Source organism: Macrotis lagotis, chromosome 3, assembly GCF_037893015.1.
Source record: "Macrotis lagotis isolate mMagLag1 chromosome 3, bilby.v1.9.chrom.fasta, whole genome shotgun sequence".
In the NCBI taxonomy this organism is placed as follows: Eukaryota; Metazoa; Chordata; class Mammalia; order Peramelemorphia; family Peramelidae; genus Macrotis; species Macrotis lagotis.
This window is the reverse complement of record NC_133660.1, coordinates 9,149,025-9,156,520: the sequence shown is the minus strand read 5'-3', so window position 1 is coordinate 9,156,520 and position 7,496 is coordinate 9,149,025.

The following is a 7,496-nucleotide window of genomic DNA, read 5'->3' as shown; positions in this document are numbered from 1 at the left end:
ATTGAACATGGCCCTCTCTTTAATGGAGTTTGATGGTGGGAATTCTTTGGACAGTCACATCACCATTGAAATGACATAATGATGGGAAAAGTGCTTTATAAACTGTGGCATGCTACTATATAAACTATTTTTGTCTTTTGGAAAGTAAGTTAAGCTTCCTCAGAGGAATAGACTGAGAAATATTCCATTCCTTAATGCTCTCCTATAGCTAGGGTCTGAAATACATTAGATAAAAGGTAGAATTATCATCTTCCTTTACTCTTACAGAAGGCTTCAGTCTATGTGCTCTACATGGGTGTGGAAGAGAACTATTACTTGATTCTTAATCTGTTAGCATGGAAATGTGGATAATCTTAGGTGTGGTGAACTCTTCACAAGTGTAGGCAATTACTGAATAAATGAAAGGCTTTTCTGGTTGCAAAGATTTCATAAATCTGCCAAGTCATCCTAGGATAATGAATTCATGTTTTATGCCAGATACTTCTCTAATCTCTAAAAAAGAAGGAAAAATGAAACCCTTGATAAAAACGTATCATAAGGTACAGCTAGATGGTGTAGTGGATAGAGCATCAGACCTGGAGTCAGGAGGACCAGAATTCAAATTCAGCCTCAGACACTTAATACTTACTTAACTGTATGACCTTGGGCAAGTTACTTAACCCCATTTTATACAAAAACAAACACAGCTAGGTGGCACAGTGGATAGAACACTGGCCCTGGAGTCAGGAGGAGCTGAGTTCAAATGTGGACTCAGATACTTGGTATTTACTAGCTATGTGACCTTAGGCAAATCACTTAACCCCATTGTCTTGAAAACTGCCTCCCCCCCAAAATGATACGTAGAATTACAATTGTATGTAATTGGAAAATAAATCAAATATTTATTAAAAAAATAAACAAAACAAACCTATGTTAGTGGGTCTGCTGCTTCTTTCCCACTACAATGAAGAAAGTCAGACAAACTCTCCAGTAACAGTGGTTAACATGTATTTATTGTTTTAGAAGAACCCTAAAACAAATTTCTGCATAGACTATATAAAATGCTTTTTAAAAAAATCTGTATTTATAACAAAACAAAGTCTGGGACCTACAGTTATGCATCCATCCCATTTTCTGCATCATAGAAAAATTGATTTTTTTGTTTAATAATTTGTTTTTAATTAAACTGAACTTAAAATCTTTTGCAAAATCCATTCTATAATAATCTTGACTTACATTTATCTAGGGCTTTAAGTTTTGCAAATCATTTTGCATGCATTGTCTCAACATATCCCCTGAACTGCCCAGGAGGTAGGTTCTATAGGTATTATTCTCTCCATTTCAAAAGATGAGCAAACTGTTGTTCAGAGGTTACTGACTTATCCATAGTCTCATAACTAAGTAATAGACATGTCTTCCTAACTTTGAGTACTTCATTCTGTTATTTAAATGACATTATATATTTTTATTTTATAATGATGAATATTATTTTCAGATAATGACATGAAACAGGAAAGGAGAAAAGATGTAAAGGAACCATATTTCTCATTTTAAAGAAAGAATGCCACAGTAATTTACTAAATTAAAATTTAAGTTTGTTCCCTAAGTAGTTTTTAAAGTAATTCATGTTTTATCAGTAATTTACAAGGAAACTATTTTTAAAATTTTCCCATGTGACCTGTAAAAATAAATCCTTCCAAAACACTGATCTAAAGGAAAATACTTTTAGATAAAATCTTATTTCAAGAAATACCATCATTAGCTACAGTGGCCTAGTGCATATAGTTTTGGCACTGGTGGCAGGAGGACCTGAGTTCAAATACTTTCTTATTAGCTGTCTGACTCTGGGCAGGTCAATCCTGTTTTTCCTCTTCTGTAAAATGAGCTGCAGAAGAAAATTGTCAAACCACATATGTGTGTGTGTGTGTGTGTGTGTGCATAGATTAATATATAATATATATATATATGTATATATATACATATATATAAATTTTACTTTTTACTTTGAATTTAATCCTAAAACACTTCTATGTACTCAGGAAAATTATATATATATGGTTATAGTTAGACCTGGAAATTAAAGGAACCTCAGAAGCCATCTCATCTGGTCCTCTCACTTTATAGATGAGGAAACTGAGGCTAGGGAGATAAAGAATTTGGAATAGAGCAGGCAAATTGGAGTTGAGGGAGAGGGAACTGGAATAGGGGGTTAGAAAGAAATTTAAGTAAATAAGTAAAACTTACTGAAGGAGCTAAGTACTGAATCAAAAGAGAAAAGAGATAAAAAAAAATCAGGGCAAAAAAAACTTCATTCTTAAAAGGGAGTTTGAGTTAACAAATGGTTGTTAAGTAGTGATTTTCCTAGATTTTCTGAAGAAGTGTGAAATCCATCATAGAGAACTCCTGTGAGAGAGTCTCTATTACAGTGAATTATTCAGAAAACATAATGTTGACCCTGCCTCTATACTCACAGTTACCTACTGAGAGGAAGTTGCAGAATTACATCTTTTGGGTGGACTGCTTAGTATTTTACCTTCTCCACTAGATGGTGATAAAATGACAAAATACATAGAGAGTGCTACCTGCTCATCATCTGACTAAGGTACAGTATAACTGATGCTTTTGAGAACAGCACTTGCCCTTACTCCTCCCCAGCCTGCATCTCCAATAAGTCCTAAGAAAGATAATAAAAGCAGAGAAGGCTATAACTGGAACACAATCCATTTCAGCAATTGGGACTCTAAACCAACTCTAAACACCTAAAAATGGAATATGAACTTGGAGTTCTTATTAGCCCTGGGGAGCCTTATTCCAACTCCTATTTCCATTGATTGATTAGGTTTCTGAGCAAAGCTACATCTTCTACCTCAGAATTCTAGTGGTGCTACTGAGGGATTGGGATAATTCTTTAATGACTTTCACTCAAACCTCCATTCCAGTGTATCTTCCCCAATATTAATTATCAATGTTTAGTTCTCCAATATTATTTAGCAAATTAACATCAACCAGCTATTACAAGGGGATATTTCCTGAAAAGATATGAGAATGATAGAAGTACATATAATTCCCCCCAGTACCTGGGACCATACTACATTCCTGATGACAGTTGACTCAAATGTTATTTTCTGCCAAATTCACTTCCAAATGTGACATAGTAATATTTGATTCACCGTTTCTCTTTCTTGGATGCCTTTAATCCACTTCTATAGGAGTTGAGCAGGGTGATCAGGACTTTGGTCCTCAGTGGGTGTGACCGTCCCCAAAATGAGTCATGGACTCTAGCTCCCGGGTAGCTGGCAGGTCCTTCTTTCTGATGACCTCTCTAAGACTATATGGCTATAGCTTCTTCTGATACTCCTTTACTAAAAAACAAGAATAAATGCAGAAACAGATACCAGCATTCATTTTGGTGACTGGGGTGGGGAGCTAAAGATCCTCCATAACCAAAAGCATGCAAAAAGGAAAGAAGGGCAAACCTTTTGGTTAGGATCTTTCATAAGTATTTTCAGTTCCTGCTTAGCAACCAGTCAAAAAGCTCTTCTTCATGTGCTAAACAGAAAAGAAATACCAGTTCCTCTTTGAATTACCCATCATCATATCTTTTTAAATTTTAATGATTTATTTATTTTCACATTACAATAATCTTGTGAAAGTAAACATAGATTCCCCCCCCCCCAAAAAGATCAAAAAACATCAAGAGAAATGAAGTGAGAGAAAAAAGAAAGTGTGCTTCAGTTTGTGTTCAGATACCATTGACTCTGTCTCTGGGATGGATCACATTCTTTATCATAAATCCAACAGTTGCCTCAATATCTTTTCCCATAGTTACTATTGTTAATTGTATTTCCTTCTATTCTATTCCTCCTCACTACCATTTATTCTATTCTCTCCCTTTTCATCCCATCCTCAAAAGTGTGTGGTTTCTGACAACTCTCTCCCTTGATCTTCCCTCTCCTCTATCACCTACTCCCACCCTCCACTTCCCCTTGTCCCCCTCTTCCATCCCTTTCCACTTATTTTTTTCCCTCTGGGTAAGATCGATTTCTGTACCCTATTAAGTGTGTATGTTATTTCCTCTCTGAGCTATTTCTGATGAGAATGAAGGCTCACTCATTTCCCCTCGCCCAACCTTCTTCCACTGCATTGCAAGAGCTTTTTCTTGACTCTTTTATGTGAACTATCAGCCTATTCTACCTATCCTTTCTCTTTCTCCCAGGACATTCCTTTTTTTCATCTATTGACTCCATCTTTATACTATATTTATATTTAGCTCCCTCCTGTGCCTTGTCTATATATGCTCCTTCTAACTGCTCTTATAAATGAGAAAATTTGTATGAGTTATCAGTATCTTCTTCCTATGCAGGAATATATGCAATTCAACCTCATTAAATTCCTCATAATTAGTCCTTCACGTCCATCCCCTCTGTGCTTCACCTGACACCTGTACTTGATTAAACTTGCTCTTCAACTCTAGTCATTTAAACAGGAAAGTTTAAAAGTCCCCTATTTCGTTGAATATCCATCTTTTTCCCCTGAAAGAGGATGTTCAGTTTTTCTGGGTGGTTGATTCTCGGTTGTAATCGAAGCTCTTTTGTCTTCCGAAATATCATATTCCAACCCCTACAAGTCCTTGATGTAGACACTGCCAAATCCTGGGTAATCCTGACTGTAGCATATGGTAGTTGAATTGTTTGTTTCTGGCAGCTTGTGGTATTTTCCTCTTTGACTTGGGAGTTTTGAAATTGGCTATAATATTCCTGGAAGTTTTCTTTTTTAGGGGGGGTAATCTCTTTTAGGAGGTGATTGGTTGATTCCTTCAATTTCTATTTTACCTTCTGCTTCCAGGGAAAGTTTTGCTGGATTATTATTTTTTTTTAGATTTTTCAAGGCAATGGGGTTAAGTGGTTTGCCCAAGGCCACACAGCTAGGTAATTATTAAGTGTCTGAGGTTGGATTTGAACCCAGGTACTCCTGACTCCAAGGCCAGTGCTTTATCCACTATGCTACCTAGATGCCCCTTGGATTATTTTTTGAAAAATGAAGTCTTTTTTTCCCTGGTCATACTTTCAGGTAGCCCAATAATTTTTAAAATTATCTCATTTGGATCTGTTTTCCAATGAGATATTTCACATTTTCTTCTAGTTTTTCATTCTTTTGGTTTTGCTTTATTGCATTTATTATTTATTTCTTTATTTCTTTTTTATTTCTTTTTTTATTTATTTCTTTATTTCTTGCAAAGTCATTAGCTTCCTTTAGCTTCATTCAATATTTGAAGGAGTTATTTTCTTCATAGAGCTTTTTAAATTTTCTTTTCCAACTGGTCAGTTCTGCTTTTTAAGGTATTCTTCTCTTCATTGACCCTTGGACTGCTTTTTCTAGTCAACCTAAATTGGTTTTAACATTATTTTCTTCAGTCTTTTTTGTATCTCCTTCACCAAACTTCTAATTTGGTTTTCATGATTTTCCTGCATCACTCTCATTTCTCTTCCCAATTTTTATGCTACTTCCTTTACTTGCTTTTCAAATTCTTTTTTTGAGTTCTTCCATAACTAGAGACCAATTCCTATTTTTCTTGGAGGCTTTGGATATAGAAGTTTTTACTTCATCATCTTCTGGTATGTATTTTGATCCTCCATGGGACCAAATTAATTTTCTATGGTCAAAATGTTCTTTTTCCTGTTGTTTGCTCATCTTTTCAGCCTATAGCTGATTTCTCACACTTCCAAGGCTTTGGAGAGTGCAGGGGACACCCCCATCTTAATTCCTTCAACATCTTATGAGAGTCTCTGATGCCCTCCTGCCTGTGGATGACCATAAGCACTGCCCTCTCCCCTGGAGCTATGGGGAGGGTTCCCCTCAGCTCTCTCCTGTGCTTCATCTATAAAAGCTCCTTCTACTTGCTCTATTAAATGAGAATGTTCATATGAGTATTATCAGTATCATCTTTCCATGCAGGAATACACACAGTTCATCATCATTAAGACCCTCATAATTGACCCTTCTTGTCCACTCTCTCTATGCTTCACCTGAGTCCTGTACTTGAAGGTCAAACTTTCTGTTCAGCTCTAGTCATTTCAACGGGAACATTTGAAAGTCCCCTATTTCACTGAAAGTCCATCTTTCCCCCTGGAAGAGGATGTTCAGTTTTGCTGGGTAGTTGATTCTCGGTTGTATTCTGAGCTCTTTTGCTTTCTGGAAATGGACTTCTACTATGGTAATATGGAAGCCCAGACTACAATCTGGATATGAATATGGGCAAAGCAACAGAGTCCTGCCCCAGGGATAGTGGCAACCCCTGCAGTCTCTCTTCATCCCCCTTACCATCTGTGGGTTGAATGCATAGATTTCTGCATTTGCTCTGAGGCCAGTGCTGGCCTGGGCTTCACACTCCTTCTGGTGCAGCAGCTGCTGCTGATCCTCCAAGCCACTTCTGCTGCCATAGACCCAGGTGCCTCCAGGGACCTAGGCTGGAACTGGATTGCTCCAGTGCAACACGACTGTGACCAGGCTGAGCTGCGACTTTTTCCAACACCTAGTCCTGGTGGGACAGACTTTTCCCATGGATCTACGAAGTTGTTTTGAACTGGGAAATTGTTTTACTCAGTCTTTCTGTGGGTTCTGCCCCTCTAAAATTTGGTTAGAATCATAATGTATTGACTTTTGGAGTGCTGGGGGAAGAGTTTCTGGGAATTCCTGCCCTCATACCACCATCTTCCCTCTCATCATATCTTTACAGAACCAGATTCGTCCAACTTCTTCCACAAGGAATCAAATCAGCAGAGCTAAAAATGACTGAATTCATTGGCAGTTCTCTTGTTAGAAATAAAATAACAGATGTTGATACAGACTATGACCATTTTCTAAGAAAGTTTTAACCAATGTAAGTCAATAACTATAACAAGATATTAAAAGAGACTAAAATATATCTCAACCATTGAATACTTGATTCTTTTGGTCATGAAAAGAATGGTAGTATACAAGGGCAATATCAACTTAGAGTATAAACTTGTTCATAGAAAGATGGTGGAAGAGTGCGGAAGAGAAAGAGAAAGGATGACTAAGTGAAATCATCCTGAGGGTATTTAAGTAGAAACCTGGAAGAATTAAAAATTATCAGTGATCTAGATCATGACAGTCATTAATCAAGTTGGGACATTATCCTAAATATAGCCCTGAAGGGAAAATAAACAAGTCACCTAATCAACCAGTTTATAGAGTATGAAGGAATTCCCTAACAACCTGATAATATCATTTTTTTTACATTTCTTTTTTTCCTTTAATTTATTTACACATTACTAAAATATTCTTGTTTAAAAGTAAACATAATGCCCCCTCCCCAAAAATATATATAAAACCTCATGAGAAATAAAGTAAAAGAAAGAGAAAAAAATGTGCTTCATTCTGTGTTCTGGTACCATCAGCTCTGTCTCGGGTGGATCACTTTCTTTATCATAAGTCCATCAGAGAAGTGACTTCCATAGTTTTCCACAGTTGCTGTTGCTGCTTGTAATTCCCTC